Source organism: Phascolarctos cinereus, unplaced genomic scaffold (assembly GCF_003287225.1).
Source record: "Phascolarctos cinereus isolate Bilbo 61053 unplaced genomic scaffold, phaCin_HiC Scaffold_5;HRSCAF=322, whole genome shotgun sequence".
NCBI classification, from domain to species: Eukaryota; Metazoa; Chordata; class Mammalia; order Diprotodontia; family Phascolarctidae; genus Phascolarctos; species Phascolarctos cinereus.
Window position 1 is genome coordinate 10,362,337 of NW_027555958.1, and position 20,141 is coordinate 10,382,477.

The following is a 20,141-nucleotide window of genomic DNA, read 5'->3' on the forward strand; positions in this document are numbered from 1 at the left end:
AAGCCTCAGTTATAAAAATATGCTCCTGAGAAGGGGTCCCTAGGGTTGCCCAGGCTGCCCATGTGACCCAGGGCACACAAGAGGCTAGCTGAGAATCCTCCTTGCTACAGCTCAAGCCCTTCATTTTACAGATGAGGAAGCAGAGGCCCAAAAAAGGAAGGCCCAGCAGCGGGGCAGCTGAGGTCAGCCAGACTGTTAATGGTAGAGCAAGCGCCCCAACCCAGCTTTCCTGACTTCTGGGGGCAGGAACCCTGTCCGCTCTATCAAGGTGCCCCTGCCTGTCCTCTGATCACCTAAGCTGTGGCAAAAGTAGTCCCCGTCCCCTGCTGGGCTGGCTGACCACCAACTGCTTGGGAGACTTGCTAGGAAAGAGGGTGCTGGGGAACATGGAAGGGCATGGAAGGAACCTTCCAGAGGGAGGTTCCGCTTGGTCCTCTGCCCTCCCCCAAGCCCTCTGCCTTTGAAAGTAAAACTGACCCTTCCTGTTTGGGCATGCCTGCCCAGAGCACAGCCACGTACCGACATGATGCTGGGAATTGGTTCCCCCAGGGCAAGCAGGCGTTATGGTCAGTCTCATTAGCTAACGTGAAATGGAGGCATGGACCACATCCTGAGTCGCTGCTGTTAATTCAGAGTACGCTTCTTGTCTGACTGACAGACCCGTGTTTGTTAGCAATGACAAGGATGCTGCTCATTCCAACGGGACCAACCCAAGAATCAGATTTCTGAGACTTCTTAGGCTTGGAAACAGCCATATAAGCCCCAAACTAAAGCTCTCATGTCCCCTGAGATTGAGAATTCCCAAATCACAGGAATACAGACTCATGGAACATCTGGGAGTCACCTGGGCTGGAAATCGAGGCCCAGAGATGACGAGTACCTTTGTCCAGGGTCACACAGCTACTTAGAAGTGGGCACTGGAAGCCTCTTGGAAGAAACATGTCTGTTTCTTGAAATTTTAAAGAAGAGCGAGACCCCTCCTGGACCACTCTCCTGACCCACGGGGCAGAATCGCAGACACATGACACATTATTCATTTGAAGGAAGCAGGAAATTGGTTCCTCCAGTGGCAAAGCTCAGACAGCACAAATTCTTCAAAGAAAACCACAGTCATCTTAACTGATCTGACAGTTTGGAGTCTGCCTGCTGGAGAAGAAACAGTAACTCTCAGCACTTGGACGAAGTTACATAAACAGTCTGAAAGCTTGAAACATGCCAGCTGTTTACCCCAAATGAATCCACACTGGGCTGGCTCCTGAGAGCTGGACACCAAGGTCCCAAGCCCACGCTCCCCCTCCTTCCCACGGGCCTCCCTGAAGAATCTTTAGGTGTTGGAGTCGGTACCTAGACTGCTGAGGGGGACTTCAAGCAGCTGCTCACATCCAGCGTCCTCCCCAGAATCCCCCTTACCTGCTGGATCCCTCCCTCATCCACCTCTCTCCCTGAAGTTCTCAACTGCTCCGAAAGCTGAACTGAACAGAGCCAAGCACAGCTGATAAAGCCTGGGCAGGGCCCTAGGGACGTCTGGTAAATTTGAGGGGTCGCCAGAAAAAAAAAAAAACTACAGGTCGTTGTCATGTGGTGCTATCCCTGACCAAGGCAAGAGCAAAAGACGGGGTCAGGGAAAGAGATTAAGGAGCCTCGGACTCTTTTTGCTAAATATAGCTCCTCTGGTTTGCTATTTTCTGAAGGTGGCTAAGAGCAGGCGTGTGACGGGATCTGATAAGTTCAGTCACTTCCTATTACTCACATCCTGCTGCTCCAATGCTACAGAAACCCACTAACATCTCTTAACCTGCAACCCCCGCCCCACCCTGGAGACCGTGTGCACTGGGGTAAACTGTGCACTGACTACAAGGCAAAGGTCGCCCCCAGCGGCCAGCACGCTGCGAGAGCCCCAACACCAGTGGGGCTCCCCACTCGGATCTAAGCTAAAGGAAACTGGAGCTGGAAGCGCTGGTGGCCAGCTCCTCCCTTCACCTGCCACTCCCTCCCAATTCCTTTGGTGACAGTGACACAAAGGCCCTTGAATGACCCACGACCATCGGCTCAGCCCTGAAGGGGCTGGACCAGATGCCCGCACCTCTGTGGGTCGCCACGTCCTCACCTGTAAGATGGGGGTGGGGCAAGGAGGACGAGAGGGCCCCAAGGTCTGATCCAGCTCAAAATCCAGACGCTGAAAAATATTCACTCCAAAGGCTAGGGGGCAACTGTCCAGCTCATCCCAGACAGAGACATGACCATGGAATTCTGACACCTGGGCAGAATGACACTTAGTCAGGTGATGGGGTCAGGGAGAGAAGAAGCAGGAGGCAGGGGCCGTGGGGCAGGCACTCCTCTGCATTCTGAGTTCTAGGCCACAGACAATGAGGGTGGGAACTGCGGAGGCTGAAAGGAGCAGAGGGTGGGGCGAAGATGAAGGCAGGGAGCAGCGAGTGAGTGATCTGGAGGGCCATCGATGACAACCAAGAGGTCTGGGAAAGGGAAGAGGGAGGGAAGAAACATGTCTTAAGTACCGCGCTTTTTACAAATGTGATCTTGTGATCCTCATGACAACCCTGGCAGAAAGTGCTATTATTATCTTCATTTTCCAGTTGAGGAAACTGAGGCACACAGGTTAAATGACTGGCCCAGAATCATAACACTAGTAAGCATCTGAAGCCAGATTTGAACTCAGGTTTCCCTGACTCCAGATGGAATAGATTTCAAAGAGGCAGAAGCTGGTAAGAGTTTTAAAAGGCACCGGTTCATCTGAAAGAAGAAAAGGTCAAGGCCATCATGAAAAACAATGACAAAACTGTGAAGTAAGGTGGCCGAACAGTAGCAGAGTTCAAACTGTATTATAAAGTGGTAATCACCAGAAACAATCCAGTCTTGCCTAAGAAGCAGAGCAGCGGAGCAGAGGAATGGACAAGGTACAGATCACATACAGTAAGTGACCACAGTAATCTAGCATATGATAAACCCAAAGACCCAAGCTTTCAGGACAAGAGCTCACTATTTGACAAAAACTGCTGGAAAAACTGGAAAGCAGTTTGGCAGAAACCAGGCATGGACCAACATCTCACACTGTTTATTAATATAAGGTCAAAATGGGTACATGATTTAAACATAAAGGGTCCTATCATAAGCAAATTAGGGGAGCACAGAAAATTTTACCTGTCAGGTCTATGGATAAGTGAAGAATTCATGACCCAATAAAAGACAGAGAGGACCACAGGAAATAAAATGGATAATTTTGGTTACATGAAATTAAAAAGGGTCTGCACAAACAAAACCAATATAGCCAAAATTAGAAGGAAAGCAGGGAACTGGGGGAAATTTTTTATAGTAAGTTTGTCTGATAAAGGCCTCATTTCTCAAATATACAGGGAACTGAGTCAAAGTTATAAAAATCAGAGCCAATACCCAATTGATAAATGATCAAAGGATATGAATAGGCAGTTTTGAGGAGGAAAAAAAAACAAAGCATTTTATAACCGTAAGAAAAAATGCTCTAAATCGTGACTGACCAGGGAAATGCAAATTAAAACGACTCTGTGGTACCACCTCATATCTATCAGAAATGACAAATGCCAGAGGGGATGTGAAGAAGTTGGAATACTAATGCATTGCTGGTGGAGCTGTGAACTGGGCCAACCATTCTGGAGAACAATATAGAACTATGCCCCAAGGGCTACAAGACTGCAGGCCTTTGACCCAGCAATAGCACTCCTAGATTTTTTTTAAAAGGAAAAAGACCTATATGTATAAACTAAACATTAAACAGGGGAATGACAGGGAAGGACTGTAGTGCCCCGACAGAAACTGAGAAATCTGGGAGAAGGGAGAGTTTGGGGGGAAGATGAGTTTTGTTTTGGACATGCTGGATTTGAGATGCCAACAGGACATCCAGCTGGTGAAGCTGCTCATGTGACTCATCATCGTGCCATGCGGAAGCCTACTTCAACTTACCACGCACCTCACAATGCCCTTTGGGTTACCTAATGCCGCTGAGCTTTTGATAAGAATGAAACAAAAACATTTCAGTGCAGAGCTGACGGAGAAGCTAGAACGCATGAGTGGGAAAGGAAGAGGATGGACATGTGGCAAGATGGAGGGATAAAAGCGTGAGTGTCACCCAAACAAACATCCCAAGATGGAGGGAAGGGACTTGGGGACGTGGTGGCCAGGCCCATCCTCCAGCAAGGCTCTGGGGGAAGACAGGGCACGAGCTGCCCAGGAAGACGAGGCAGAGCTGCCGTGGGATGTGCCTGGTAGCACGCTGGCACTCAGGACCACCCCCCTCAATCCCACACCCCCAGTGGGAAAGACTCAGGAGGAGTTCCTGGAGGCCTGACGAATGAGTATTTGCTAGTGGAGGGCAGGCACCAGCTCGGCTGGAACAAAGAGCTGTGTCAGTGCACAGCTCCTAAGATTACGACCCAAAACGTGCCCCCAAGTTTCAGATGAACTGCAGACATTGGGAAACACACCATAAAGTACTTCCATGACGGCCTCGCTTTCCTGACCTTCAATCTTTTATCCTCAGAACATCTCAATCTGGTAGGAAGTAGAACTCATCAGCTCTGACGAAGAAAAGAGGGAAACTGAGTGAGGCAGAGTGAGAGAGAGAGAGAGACAGAGAGAGAGAGACAGACAGAGAGAGAGACAGAGAGTGTGTGTGTGTGTGTGTGTGTGTGTGTGTGTGTGTGTGTGTGTGTGTGTGTGTGTGAAGAAACATGCCCCAATCACTCAGTACTCAGCAAGTCTCTAATGAGGCCTGAAAACTGAATTCAGACCACCTACCTCCCAGGCCCCAAGATAGTAAAGAAAAAAATAAATGTGTGTATTCATGCTTTTAAAAACAGACGGGGATGAAGCAGCCTGCCACTTTCTTTACTACAGATAATTTTTGGAAAGTGGGAAAACTCTAGAGACGCCTTTTGAAAATCAGCATGCTGTCTTCTATTCTTCCGTAATTTAAAAGCAAAATTTGTCCCTTTCTGTAGCAACCCCAGATTTTCTGCAGGAAATAGCCCAGGTGTTGTATACTCAGAGACGGGCTAATGCAATGGGTCCAGCTGAATAACTATTCATTGAGCATTGAGCCAGCCCACTCTGTGCAAAGCCCTCAGTCAAAGCGCTAAGCCCCAGAAGAAGGCTAGCTCCTAACCACAAGGCCTGACGGTGATCCCTGGTGCTGGAGTCACTCCCACAAGCTGGGCTCACCTCCTGGCTCAGCTACTTCTCAATGACCCCAGTTAACTGAGAAAGCCCTTGCCCCTTCCTAGGTCTTGGGCTGATCCTCGTGGCTCTCAAGCCCGGATCCCAAGAAGCCTCGGGAACTACCATCAGGCCCTGAAGTCTCACCCTCCCAGACAAGACCAAGAATCCGTTCTTCCCATGCTCTGCCTCTGAGTTTCCTTCTCCATCAAATGGGGATGGTTTTACAGCAGAGCCAGAAGAGAGGGCCGAAAGCGAGCGCAGAGGCTGGGGCAACACTCGGCCCCCCAGAAGATCCACCTCCACCCGGGGAGCTGCTGTCTGCCATCCCCAGGAGCCCCCAGAGGGAACGCAAATCTGGAGAGAAGGAGGTCTCCCCTCACCCAAAGCAGGCGGCAGTTCCACAGCCCAGAACCACGTCCTTGGCTACATGCAGCACTGTGAGGTATAGCACCTGCTGGGGCATCATTCCTGCAGCCCTTATTATCACGGAGGCTCCCAAATGTGTGAAGAGGTGCTGCCACAGAGGCATCACGGCAACAAGCTGGCTTGCCACCTGCACAAGGCCAGGGTCGCCTCCTCCCAAAGACCGTGACGTACTGCAGTGTAGGGCGTTCTCTCCTACTGAAGGCATAAAGCACCAGGGAGCTCTTGCTTGCTCGGCTCAGGACTAATTGGGATTTTCCATCTGAAAGGTGTGTGCTCCCTGAGTGGTGCCTCTGACATCCCCGGGCCAGCCACAGGGACAGCCGAGTTTACAAGGCTAACAAACTCCCTGGCACGTGGCTCCTCTTGGGAAACGCAACTCTGAGGATTCCCATGGTCCCCAGCCCGCTGGCTCAGAGCATCGGGGCTAAGTCCCCTCCTGGGGTCACATTCCTTCGTGTACCAGTTGGGATGTTCTGTTCCCAGCTGTGCTAGCCCTGGCCCCAGGCAGCCAGAGAGCCGAGCAGACCCAGCATCCGCGGGGCCCCTGACGACCTTCCCAAGCGCAAAGCCAGAGCGGGTGGTGCCCGGCCCAAGGCGACAGGTGTAGAGAAGCGCAGACGGTCATTCCCCTGGCATTGCTGCAGCACAGAACCGACCCCTCTGCACACCCAGATCCGGCTCCCCGGGCCCAGCTGCAGGCCCGCACAGCCCTCCAACAGGCACATGCTGGGGAGGCGACCCAGCCCAAGGCGCCGCCCTCCAGCCTCCTTGGAGCTCGCCCCACACATTGAACTGGTTTCCAAATCTCGTCCTTCCCATCCTGCGACACCTCCTTGTGCAGAACGCCTCCTTTCCTCACACAACCACCTCACTGTTCTTGCTTGGATAACAAGGACAACACAATCAAACAGCATTAGTCCAGTGCTTTAACCTCACAAATACTGTCTCATCCGATCTCACACTCCTGAACCACAGGTGCTATAAATTAACCCCATTTTACACATAAGTAAACTGAGGCAGAAAGCAGTTAAATGACTTGCTTAAGGTCAAGGTCTGAGGAAGGATTTGAACTCTGAACCGGGGTTCAGGCTTCCAGCCTCGCCCCATCCCAATCCATCCTTCATAACTGCTTCCAAGGCGACCTCGCCACGGCGGGTCTGGCCACGTTCCCTGTAATCGCTGGGATCAAACACACCCTCCTTCGTGGCCTTTAGAGCTGCTCACCACCTGGGTCTGCCGCCCCTCACTCGTCTCCTGCACACGCAGTCCAGCCAGACCTCTCCCAGCCCCCACGGTTATCCACTGCCGTTGTCCACCCTCTGTCTGGAAAGCTCTGCCACCCTGGCAAGGCAGCTTCCAGAACCAGCGCCAGGCCCCATCCCTGAGGCCCCCCAAGGTCTCCCCCCTAGCTAGGTGAGCCTCTCCCGCACAGCTCCTCTGTCACTGCTTCCAGGGATGCGGCTGGGTGTGCACACCTGTATGGACACGAGCTGTCTCTCCCATTAGACAGGGAGGGTTTCATTGTGGTCTCTGTATCCCAGCACCCAGCACAGGGCTGGGCATACAGTAGGCCTGTTCTTCACCTGACTTTGCTGCTTGAGAATAAACTTGGATACTGCTACCTGGAGCTTTCTTTTCTCTTTCAATCAATCAAGTAAGCATGTATTAAGAGCTTACTGTATACCTGGCCCTGGGATAGGCTCTGGGGACACAAGCAGAAAGATACAAGTAGAAGTTCCTATGTGAATGGGGGAAAATAAGGCATCAGAGAATACCAGGAGGGCGTGGGCAGAGAGGGCGGACAGAGTCCTTCACTGCTAGCAACTGAGAAGTGGCTGCCCCGGTACCCTCCTAAAGGATGCGGCCCCCAGAGCTCAGGGTTCCTCCAGCGCGAGCGGTCCTAAGCAGAGTGGAGGGCCTAGGGAGGGAGGACGTCTCTGAGGCATGGCAGCCAGAGTCCAGAGCTGTGAGCCTGTAGGCCCCGTGGAGACCTCCCCTGAACCCACCCACGGGTCCACCCAAGGCATATCACCCCCCCCCACCAGGATACATCAGCCTGAGGGGGAGCTGCATCTGGAGCCAAAGGACTTGGGTTCAAATCCCAGCTCTGCCACTTATCCCTTGTGCCTCAGTTTCCTCATCTCTGTTTCCGGATCTGCATAAAGGATGCTCCAAGAGCAAAGCTCCGCATGCCAGGCCCTCAACCCCAGCTCAGTCATTCACCCCCTGATCTGGGGCAGGCCATTCTGAGCCCCAGTGGTTCCATCTGTGAAATGGGAGCATTCTACAGGCACGTGTAGGCCACCTTCCAAAGCTGTACCCTCTAAAGGTGGAGGGGTCGTGGAAGGGAGAAAGTGGCCCCGGGAGCCATACTTTGTAGCCACTGTGGCCTCCAGCAGGGCTCCCTGAAGGCTGTGCGGGTAATGAGCTGACTGACCCTATAGGAATTACAGGAAAGAACGGTGACCTTTGCCCTCTCCTCCCATTTCCCGCCCTCTCAATGAAGGCAGGCAAGGGAAATATGGGGTGAGACTCTTGTAAACCCGACCTTGCCAAGGGAATCCTCAATTCCATCTGGGCCCAGTCCTGCCCGAGGTCTGGAGGGGCAGGGCTCGGCCTCTGCTCATGCCCCCCATCTGGGTTTCTCCGGCCCAGATCCCAGCTTGGAGAGCCCCTGGCTGCCCCAGGGTGGCCCCCATCCAGATGTATCTGCTAACAGGGTACTATGGTTACCAAAGCTACCCACTGCTTCCTGAGCAGAGGGGGCTCAGCTGGCGTGGGCGTAGAATCTAGGACGGACCACGGCGAAGCACGTTCCTTCTCCAGCCTCCAGATCGCGCCTCCAAGTCCCAGGGACAGCAAGGAGGCTGATCCTGGCTCCTTCCTCTCCTCCTCCACCCCAGGTGTGTGCAAAGGTGAACTGAACCAGTTGTGACAAAAGGCCGGTTTAAAGTCCTGGAATTCTCAGCAGGAAAAGGATTGTTTTTAAAGACACTGTGTACACTGGCCCAGGGCTGTATTTACCGAGGGCTCACTGTGCAAAGTACTTGGGTGAGCTTGGACGCCAGCAGGGAGAGCTGGGGATGCTGATTTCACATTCTGGCAGCCAGGCGAGCTCTGTAAGAAGCTTCTCCCGGGGCAGAGACCCCCTGCACCCACACACAGTACTTGGGCATGACATCCATTCACCAAAGGGCAGCAGGGAAGGGGGCAACATCTCCCCTTCTGGCAGAGCAATGCAAAGCCCTCTGAAGGACAGTGTGACCAAAGGATTCTACGGCACCTACTATGTGCCAGGCTTTACAGTGATGACCTCACTGTGCTCGGGACACCCCTGGGGACACATAGGCCAATCCAGCTCAATCCAACCTGAAACACAGACTGTGCCGCCTGGGACATGGGGAAGGCAGCTCCAGCTGCACAGTCAAGGGATAGGGAGGCAGTGTTTGCCCCGGGGCCACGAGGTGACTCCTCCCCCCTCCCTGCCTCCAGGAAGCTTACCCTCCGATCCTGCAGCCAGGAGCCCCTGCATGCAAAGACAGACTCTGCAGAGTCCTGACACTCTGCCCTTCTCTCTTGAGATCTGGCTTCCTCCCCCCGGCCAGAGCAGGGCCCCACGGGCTACCAAGAACACAGAATTCTCACCAGCCCTCTCTGGACACATTCCCAGCTGTCCCCAGGCTCAAGGACTGAACTCTACTTCCTGAAAGGACTCGGTAACAAAAGTGTCCGTATTCGTCCTCCCAATAAAAAGTATCACATGCTTCTCTAGCGAACATGCCAAGGGAGCCCAGACCCAGGTCTGGCGAGTGGCTGCCTCCGCCCCGAGGGCCACGGCCTGGACTCCTGCCAACGGGGCTCTGTCACAGCTTTGGAGAAACAGGAGGCACCAGCCCTTCTCCAGCCTGCCACGCTGCCCGCCGTGACCACTCCCAAGGGGCACATGTCCTTTTTTCTAAACTGAGGGGAGGCAGCACCCTCTGGCCTCCCGCAAGGAGGAAGCATCGACACACCGGCCAGAAGGGAGGGCAGAGACAGGCCTGGCAGCTCTCAAAGTGCCACCTGCAAGGTAGTGTAGATGCCAAAAGAAGAGCGAGGGCACACAGGGCATCTGTGGCTGCATCAGGAGGGCGGGTGCAAACGCTCACTTTATTTGATGCTTAGAGTCGGAAGAAAGATTGTTTTTAAAGAAAGAAAAGCCAAAGCCCTGGGAGTTGGGCAGTCAGTCAGTCCCCCAAGGGGCCTTTTTTCTCCCACAGGAGAAGATGGAGAAGAGACACACTCTTCCTTAACTGTTTCACAGCTCCTCTTCTCCTCACCAGGACCCCAAGGACAGGAGATCAACACGTAGACTTGGATGGGACAAGACTGGAACCCCAGTTGAGGAGACCTTGGGAAGAACCCAGCACATTTGTAGCTACAGGTAAGGAGCCCTGGCCCGTCACTCACCTGCCAGTTTAGCAGAGCAAGAGAAAGCTCTGGGGGAGTCTGGCTGTGCCTTTTAACCCTGGCGGCCTCTGCCCGGCAATATGGGTGACCTCTGTAACAGCGCAAGCGGCCAGCAGCACTCGGCTGCTCTGGCTCCTAGCTGCCCTCCCACACCAAGAGCCGGCTCCCCCAAAAGAGAGAGGCTTGGACTGTGAAGTCTGGGTGGCACGCCTGGATCGCTCAGGGCAGCCACATTCCTCTGCTGACCGCCAGACCGTCTCCCTTCTCCCGGAGGTGGGTGCCGGCTGCAACAACATGGGGCTTCCTGTCTGTGTCGGGCCGGGAGGCACTCCTAGCTCAGAAGGGTTTGCCCACAAGTCCCCTGTCCAGCCTTCCTTGAGCTCACACTGGGCAGTGACACAGGACTCTCAGCGGGTGCCAGCAGCACAAGAAGCCTCCAGACTTCCAAGGGTGCCCCCAGGGCTTGATCCCAGTGGTCCCAAATGGGCAGGCTCTGTTGTTCTCTCTGTCTTTAGAGAGCCCAAAGGGACAGATGAGAAGCCTTGTATGGAATCCTGGCACCCAAAACAAGCCGGGCAGGGAAACTGATGTTGAAATCTGAGTAAAGATCATTCAGTGAAGCCAGAGACAAATGGAGGCCCAGATTACTTCCACAGACACTTTTCTATTACAAACAGCTGGAAGGCTGCAAGCTGAATTCTCGTCCCGAGCGGTTCTCCAGGAGGTCAGGCCTTGTGTCCTCGAGCTGTCAGATGGGAAGGCTGCTACAAACTGCGCATCTGGGGAGGAAGACGGGCCCCCCACAGCCACCCTTATCCACGGTTCATCCGGAGACTCTCAAAATTGACCTCAACCATGCTGGAGGGGCAATGTTCAAAAGCGAGCTGTGACCCAATGTCAGCCGGGTGGCCCCTTCTGGGCCTCTGGCTTCATGCCCTGGGTCCCCCGCCCCACAACCTCGAGCCTCTTCTCTGGCTCACTCTGTGCATGGGCACAGCCCAGGGCCTAACGAGTTCTCCGAGGCTTTGGTCTCTCCCGCTTCAGACGCAGACTGCCAGCAGCAGCCTACCACCAGCAGGGCCCGACAGTCACCTGGCCTCAGCTGGAGGCCTCCAGGGCTGCTACCAAGAAGGAGCAGTCACCTGGGCCTCCGCTGCCTCTCTCTGCTTGGCCGAGGCGATGGGAACTCTGGGGCCTTTTGTTTGGTGGCAAAGGTTTCTCATCTTCTCACGGGGGCAGAGAAGGCCACCAGTTACTAACAGTGAGGGAGAAAACATTCAGTGTGCCTCTGGACGGCGCCCACGGTGTCCACCCAGGCCTCTCGCCCTTGCCTCCACCAGCGTGTGTCAGAGACTTTCCTCACTCTCTCCTGGTATTTCGGGTGTCAGTGGAGGAAGGCGCCCAGGCGCCCAGTGTCCGGGAAGCACCCAGCACTGACTGCTTGCTGGGGATACAAATCCAAGCAGTATGCAGACAGTCCTTGCCTCAGAGAGCTTACATTCTACTGTGGGAAGACAATGCACAAAGGGAAGAGGAGAAACAGGAGAGGCAGATAACGCCAGGGTCCAAGCCCAGTCCGTAGGGTCTGAAGCAGGGCTGCCTGGCTGGGGGAGAAGGCAGGTGGGCGACCACCCCCAGACCACCCTTGCCGCACGCCCAGCCCATCTCCTCTCCCTCTTCCACGGCACCATCTTTACTCCTCTTCTCCCCACATGCTCCAGGCTAGATGCCATAGTGTGCCCGCCGCCAGTGGGCTCTGCCCTAATCCTCCTTGTTGGTTCTTCAGAGACCACACAACACGTCAACAGAGAATTAGGGAAATGCCAACTGGAACAGCTGAGCTTTGACTACACACCAAACAACAAGAAATGACGAATGCTGCATGGCTGGGAGAAAGAGGCACAGAACGCATCATGGATGTCAATGGGCAGTGGGCCAGCGATTCTGGAAAACAGCTCAGAATTCCACCAAAAGCCAGCCGTGCCCACAGGAAGCCATGAGCGAAGGTGCAGGGCCCGTGTGGGCAAAGAGACAGAGCGACGCTGCCATGACAGCCCAGGGCTGAAGAGGAAGTGGACGCTGCCACCCGGGCCTCAACCCAATGAATGTCAATGTTCGTCCACCAGAAGAAATGGCAAACACCAAGAACCTGGGACAAAATGTGTGAACAATGAACACTGTAAGCAGGAAGGAAAGGTTTCAGTTAAGAGCACCGAGGTCACGAGGGTCCCCTCCCCCTCCCCCCACACAGCTACAGCGCTAGGAAGACCGTGGAGGGTCCTGCACTCACTGACAGTCAGTGAGCCGGTTTTGCCACCTGCTTGTTACAAGGGATGGTTCCATGGGGGAGGGGGAAGTGACAATGATATTTAAAAAAAGAATTTCAATTCAACAGTAAAAAGTAGCAAAGTACCAAATGATTCATGTGGTTGTAAAGTATGAACCCAAAGACTTCTAGATCAGGGCTGGAAGAGAGGTGGGGGTGGGGCAGGGAGGGGCAGGGTGGGGAGGGGATGGCCCCAAGGAGGTGCGGGGGCCTCAGGGAGGTTTAGGGCTCCAGGGAGGTGCGGGGGCAGGGAGGCTGAGGGGCCCCCAAAGAGGTCCGAGAGCCCCAGAGGTGAAGAGGCCTTAGGGAGGTTAGGAAGCCCCCAGGGAGGTTTGGGGCTCCAGGGAAGTGAGGGGGCGCCTCAGGGAGGTTTAGGGCTCCAGGGAGGTGTGCGGCCTCAGAGAGGTGTAGGGGCAGAGAGGTTGGGGGGCCCCCAAGGAGGTCCAGGAGCCCCAGAGGTGAGGAGGGCCTTAGGGAGGTTAGGAAGCCCCCAGGAAGGTTTGGGGCTCCAGGGAAGTGAGGGGGCGCCTCAGGGAGGTGTGGGGCCTCAGGGAGGTATAGGGGCAGAGAGGTTGGGGGGCCCCCAGGGAGGTGGGGGGGGCCTCCCGGGAGGCATGGCCCCACCTCCGCTCACCAGTTCATCCAGGTAAGGGCCCGGCCCTTGCCCCAGATCACCCATTTAAGAAGCCTCAGAGGCGAGATTTGAAGGCAGGGACTTTGTACACCCCTAGGAAGGAGGAAGGGTGTTTCTCTCTAACTCCTGGGAGACGGCAGGCAAACATCCTCCTCTACTCTTCCCAGGATCTTCCCCGTCATTTGGTAACTCCTCTTCAGGACAGCACCCCCGGCCACACTGGCTGCGGCTCTGCTAGCCCCTCCTGAAGAGGGGTGACTGTGGGTGTGATGCAAGGCTCCAGAGAGGGCTCTGCGCTCAGGGCCGGCTGTCTGCACCCTCTCCGACAAAGCCCCCAGCCTGAGGAGCGGGGAGATTAGAGGGAGAAGCCCCGGCCAGGCCCCCAGCCCCAGGCAGCTGCTGCAAGCCCAGGGTCTCTGCCAGCTCAGCCTCACCTGACAATTCAGAACGGAAATCCTTCTTCTGCTCCCCCAAACTCTGAGCCTGGCTCCCTCTCAAGCTGCCCTAGGTCCTTCCGTAAATACACACAGGGAGCTTGAGAACCCCCCCTCACCGTCCCTCCTTCAGACTGTCTCTGGCTCTCCACATTCAGGCCTTGGTCAAAGAGGATGCGACAATGAGAAGCAGTGAGTCCTGTGTGTCAGGACGGGGACTGCAGGAGGATGGCTCCCACCGTCCTGGGCACGTTTTCAGAGAAGTCACAGCAAGACGGGGTGAAAGGTTTCAAGCTCCCCTCACCCCAGCCCAGTAAGGTCAGAGACAGGGAGGTGGATCAAATTTAAACGATCAACATCCCCCATTTTACAGAAGAGGAAACTGAGACCCAGAGAGATTATAGGACTTACATGCAGTCACATAGGTAGGGTCAAAGGTAGGATCTGATTCCGGGGCAGCTTGTGGCACAGTGGACACAGTGCCAGGCCTGGAGTCAGGAAGAATCATCTTCACAAGTTCAAATCCAGCCTCAGACACTAGCTGGGTGACTGTGTACAAGTCACTTTACCCTCTTTGCCTCAGTTTCCTCATCTGTCAAAGGGGCTGGAGAAGAAAGTGGCAAACCACTCCAGTATCTCTGTCGAGAAGGCCCACATGGGGTCACGAAGGGCCGGACACACACGACTGAAACCACCGCCACCTGACAGCAGAATCGGGGTCTCCACTGGACCCCCTTTCTCTCAACCTCACCACACGGATCTCCTTCCTCCCGCTTACCCCCCTTCTCTATGACGTCTACTGTGCCCAGCAACTTCCCCTTCCCCAGCCTGGCCTTCCTTTTAGAAGCGTTCTGGGGTCTTCCTCCCACCCTCTTTCCTATTCTGACCCCTGACAAAAACCCCGGGTGCCTTGCTCGAGGAGTGCTGAGATGTCTGACAGCTGGAGGAGCCAGGGCCGCCACAGACACAAGTTCCTGTCTCGTCCGTTCCAGGAGACAAAGACACGCCTGGTGTGAGGAGCCGCTCTGGGCAGGATGAGGCCTCGGATGGCAAGGTGGTAAGGTGGCCACCTGCAGGTGGGCAGTGGAGCAGAGACAGGATGGCCTGTTGGGTGTGGGGCAAAGGGCCCTCTCCTGGTCAGGGACAGGTGGGGACGGGGCTGCTCAGCGACTGTCCTAACCGGTCTGCCATGTCACCCCCTATTCAATAAAGCGCACAGCTCCTGACGGCCTCCGGGAGCCAAGACAAAGGCATCTGCTTGGCCTTCGAAGCCCGCTCCCACCTCTCCAGTCTTCTTATACCTCCCTCCCACCACTACTCTGACCTCGGGACTCCAGCCTCCTGGCTGGATGATTCTCTTGGCTCAACACAACTCCAACAATGTAAATGGAAAGAACAGCCAGCCCAGAAACAAGTGGTGCGGATTATAAAGGATGGCCAGGGCCCGAGAAGAGGCCCCAGCCCTGCCCTCTCAGAGGTCAGAAGTTCACAGGGGCTCCCCACCACGCACGGTTTCAGACTTTGTCAGTGTGTTGGTCAATTCTGCTAGTTTTCCCTCTTCTTTTCTCCCCCATATGACAAACAGTATTTTTTAAGCTGGTTGAGGAAGGAGGTGTAACACATTAACGACGCATTCATCAGAGCAGACCAGGCTTCTATGCCTGACTGAGGGGCTCCCTGAGTCTCCAGGTGACGTGGCTGCCCCCAAATCCAAACGCACCGTCGCCCTCTCCTGTTTCCTCCGCGGCAGGCTTGGTGATGATGATGAAATGGGGGCCGATGCATCTGGCGGTCACTTGACAAGCCAAGACAGAGCCCCGTATCCCCTTCAGAAAATCAGAGCAGTCAGTACGAAGCTGGGGCTGACAGGACTGACCGCAAGGCCGGGGCCACCTAGCTGACCTCAGCACTCCTCCTCGGCCCCACGAGCAGCTCGTGCCCCCTCCTTTCAGGCCGCCAGAATGCCGTCTCACAGGTACTACACAGCACTTCGTGAAGGGAAGGGGAAAACAAACTCAAGGCCACAAGCAGCAGACATCCCACGGCTGTGGCAGTTTAAGATGGCACCAGAAACGTCAGGAGCGCTCACCAGCAGCGGCCGCCGTCTGTCTACAGCAGGCCCAGCCCTCGCCATTTGTCTGCTTCCTGAACATATGTCCCATCCATGGATCCCCCCAACCCCAGGGCAACTTCCCATTCAGACCCTGGAGGCTGAGCCTCCGCCAGCGGAGGGCAGATGGACAGACGGACGGACACCCAACGGCGGCTGCCAGGCCTCCCCAAAGTTTGGTCTGAAGCAACACACGGATGGGAGGTGAGCAAGAACACGGAGGAGAGTATGAGATTCCTTTAAAATCAGACATTCCAGTCAACAAAAGAGCAAAGGCTTTAAGACGAAGCCACAAACCAATCCATCGGCACACATTTATTAAGCCCCGACTGTGCCAAGCACTGTGAAGACAGGGCGGAAATCTAAGCCTGTGCGCCCCGGCGCACGCACAAAATGAATTAAGGGAAGTGAACCCTGTGGCTGCGGGCTGCTCCGCGTAGCGGAGATGGCGCTTGGCTGGCGTCAGGAAGGCCTGACTTCGAATCCTGCTCAGATGCCAGCTCTCTTGGCCTCAGGACACAGGGACAAGAGTGGCATCTCTTCACAGGGCCGCTGGGCACCTCGAGCGAGAGAATATTGGTAAAGCACTTTGCCAGCCTGGGGGCAAAGGCAGGCATGCCCAGGGACCAAAGGACGGCAATGTGTGGCTTTGGAAGAGGACGGAGTCGGGGGGAACAAGAGCAGTGTCTTTGACGTGCTGCATCTGTGCTGCACGCGGGGCCTCATGTCTGGCCCATCCAGAAGCTGCCTGCAGAGGGGTGACTGGATCCTGGGGGGGAGGACCCAGCAGGGCGAGGCGTGGAGACGATGCTCCGGTGACACCACTGTCCCTTCCCACCAAACATTGGAGGCCGACAGGGGATGGCGCAGAGCCGAGGCCCAGGGGCCCAGCCTCAACATCACTACTATTCTCAGGGCTCCCACTGTTTTCCTCCACCACTGCAGGCACCTCTGCAAAGCAGTGAACCTCTGACAGCAGACCCAGCACAGCACTTGCTGCCCCCTGAACTGTCGCCTCGGGCCTGCTCACTTCTTGCCTTTGCTGGGCTGGAGCCCCCAGAGGGAGCCTCACATCATTCTTGGGGGTTTCTTCATTCCTTCTGGGACCATGCCTAGCTCAGGCTGCCACCCACAGGGAAAGAGCGAGGCCCCCCAAATACTCTTTCTCACGCTTGCTCGCAGGTGAGATAAGGCTCTGATCACAAGCCAACTCCCAAGGGAAATGACCCCTGACCCCCTTTTTTGTCAGGGGCTCTCTCTCCTTCTCCAAAGAGCCCGGCCACTCTCACACGTACGTGTTGTCTGCCTGTCCCTGCCAATGCCAAGGACACCAGCACCTCAGGGGCAGGCATTATGTCCTACGTTTCTATCCCTTTGTGTTTGGATTAGGGAAACCTCAGAGCACCTTTGACGCTAAGCTTCCCACGAAAAGGAAGGCCCCTTGTCGAATGTCAGGGAATACAAAATCCCACTGCTGCTAGAGCACCAAAACTGAGCATCCCACAGAGGGCCACGGAGTGGTGCACAGGACAGAGAGGAGGCTCCAGCACGTGTGCAGAGGTGCCACCGTGGAAGGGTCTGAAAGGAGGCGGGAGGGATGACAGGCGGGCAAGCACCGGGGGGGCCGGAAGGTGGAGAGTGGCTCCAGGAGGGGAGGGCTTAGATGATGATGACATCACCAGCCCTGGTACTCAGCATGATGAAATCTGCCTCCCTGATGGAAGTGCGTTCACACAGCATCTTAAAAGGCCACGTCCTTCGCAGTAGTCAATGACTATAGTAATCTATTATGTGATAAACCCAAAGACCCCAGCTTCTGGGATAAGAACCCACTCTTTGAAAAAAACTGCTGGGAAAACTGGAAAAGAGTATGGCAGAAACTAGGCATAGACCCAAATCTCACACCATATACCAAAATAAAGTCAAAATGGGTTCAGGACTTAGATATAAAGGCTGATACCATAAGTAAACTGGGAGAACAAGGAATAGTTTACCTATCAGATCTATGGAGAACAGAAGAATTCATGACCAAACAGGAGATAGAGAACATTATGAAAAGCAAAATGGATAATTTGATTACATTAAATTGAAAAGTTTTTGCACAAACAAAGCCAATGCAACTAAGATTAGAAGGAAGGTAGAAAATTGGGAAAGAATTTTTATAACCAGTCTCTCTGATAAAGGCCTCATTTCTAAAATATATAGAGAATTAAGACAAATTTATAAGAACACAAGCCATTCCCCAATTGATAAATGGTCAAAGGATATGAACAGACAGTTCTCAGATGAAGAAATTAAAGCCATCTATAGTCATATGAAAAAATGCTCTAAATCATTATTGATTAGAGAAATGCAAATCAAAACAACTCTGAGGTACCACATCACACCTATCAGATTGGCCAACATGACAAAACAGGAAAATGATAAATGTTGGAGAGATGTGGGAAAATTGGAACACTAATACATTGTTGGTGGAGTTGTGAAATGATCCAACCATTTTGGAGAACAATTTGGAACTATGCCCAAAGGGCTACAAAAATGTGCATACCCTTTGATCCAGCAATAGCACTTCAGGGCTATATCCCAAAGAGATCAAACAAATGGGAAAAGGACCCACATGTACAAAAATATTCATAGCAGCTCTTTTTTGGTGGCAAAGAATTGGAAATGAGAGGATGCCCATCAATTGGGGAATGGCTGAGCAAGTTGTGGTATATGAATGTAATGGAATACTATTGTTCTATAAGAAATGATGAACAGGCTGACTTCAGAAAAACCTGGAAAGACTTGAATGGTCTGATGCTGAGTGAAGTGAGCAGAACCAAGAGGACTTTGTACACAATAACAGCCACGTTATGCGATGACTAATATTGTTAAACTGAACCCTTCTCAGCATTACAAGGATCTAAGACATCTCCAGAGGCCTCAGGATGGAAAATGCTGTCCACATCCAAAGAAAGAACTATGGAAGTCGAATCGCTATCACTTATTTTTACCTTCTGTTGAGTTTTGTTTCCTCTTTCTGATGGTTCCTCCTATTGGTTTTAGTTTTTACTTACAACTTCACTAATGTGAAAATATGTTTAATAGGAATGTAAATGTAAAGCCTATATCAGATTGTGCGCCATCTTGGGGAGAGCGGGGTGAGGAAGGGGGAGAAAAATTTTCAACTCAAAAGCATATGGAAGTGATTGTTGATAAATCAAAATAAATTAATAAAAAAATTTTTTTTAAAAAGGCCATGTCCTTTTTTAAAAAAAACTATGCCCCATAAACTCCAAATGCAAATGAAACAAAAAACTCTGAAATTAAACACAAATTTTGCTCTCCAAAGCCTTGCTAGGATTCTTCTGGCACGCAGTCAAACAGAACTGTCCGCCTCCCAAACCTACTGCTCCTGTAATCGGCCCCAAATCCCACGGTGCGCCGGCCATATGGGCAGCAGCCCCAGCAGCTCCAAGGCCACAGTCAGGAAATGTTCAATTGGATGTCTTCCTGTGTGCCCAGCCACATTTCTGGCTCCCCTGTGCCGTATGTGTAAAACTGTAGTAGCATCTGTCAGCAGAGTAATGGGGACCTGGAGAAGGGCACCTGGACTTCAGTCTATGTGAGATTCATCAACAAGGAAGTTTTGTTTTCTTTCAAACTCGAGGGGGAGGGAAGTGGGGAATGGAAGAGAAAATAAATGTCCATTAATTTAAAAATTAAATAAAAACAATAGAGATAGAGTGAGAGCGAGAGCGAGAGAGAGCGAGAGCGAGAGCGAGAGAGCGAGAGAGAGAGAGAGAGAGAGAGAGAGAGAGAGAGAGAGAGAGATCTCCCTTTGTCTGATGGCTATTAAGAGAAAACCAGAGAAAACACTAATGGGAAAAATCTACCATCAGGAATTATTCTAGAGGCTTTAAGGAAGCAGAAGAGAAAGGCAGACCCTGATTTTTCAGCTGGGAGGCTGGGATCCTGAGTGGCTTGTGGAACGCAGCTGGGTTCTTTGATTACTGAGCCAGCATCCTTCCCCTCCACTAACCAGACACTCTCCTTCTCTCCCTGTGTAAACAAATGACTTCTGCACCAAAAGGGGGTGAATAATCGGCAACTGGTCAAATAACATGAACAAGCCATTTGTGGAAGATTCTGAGTGACAGGGGCCATGTGCCCCAAATCACTGGTAATTAGAAAGTCGCAATTACAGGCTGCTCTGGGGCTCTACTACACAACTAGACAAAACTGGAAAATGACCGATCCTGGAGGGCCTGGGGAAGACAGGCACATGGCTACGTTGTCGGTGGAGCTGCCAACTGGCCCAGCCATCAACTGGAGAACACGGGAACAAGTTATGGAATACGAGTGGAACAGAATAGGACTGGACTCTAAGAAAAGACAGAAAGGACGGCTTCAGAGGAATCTGGGGAGATCGGCATAGATGGATGCGGAGCAGAGTGAGCAGAACCAGGAGAATTACTTCTACAATAACCCTGCAGTCAAGAGAAACAACCTGGAGAGCCTTCAGAATCCTGACCAGCACAATGATCGACTCTGACTCCAGAGGACAGGCGG

General features: G+C 53.4%; 1 protein-coding gene across 5 annotated transcripts in view; it reads right to left on the minus strand.

Annotated features, from left to right (window-relative positions):
* DGKD (diacylglycerol kinase delta) overlaps positions 1 to 20,141 on the minus strand; it is a 123,124-nt gene that overhangs the window by 72,762 nt on the left and 30,221 nt on the right. The window contains exon 1 of one of the 5 annotated variants that reach the window (XM_078154632.1): positions 9,136 to 9,512. The exons of the other annotated variants lie outside the window; for them this stretch is intronic. The gene's annotated coding sequence lies outside the window, so the exon portion shown is untranslated. Of the gene's footprint in view, positions 1 to 9,135; positions 9,513 to 20,141 lie in introns of those variants that run through there. 5 annotated transcript variants of the gene reach the window in all.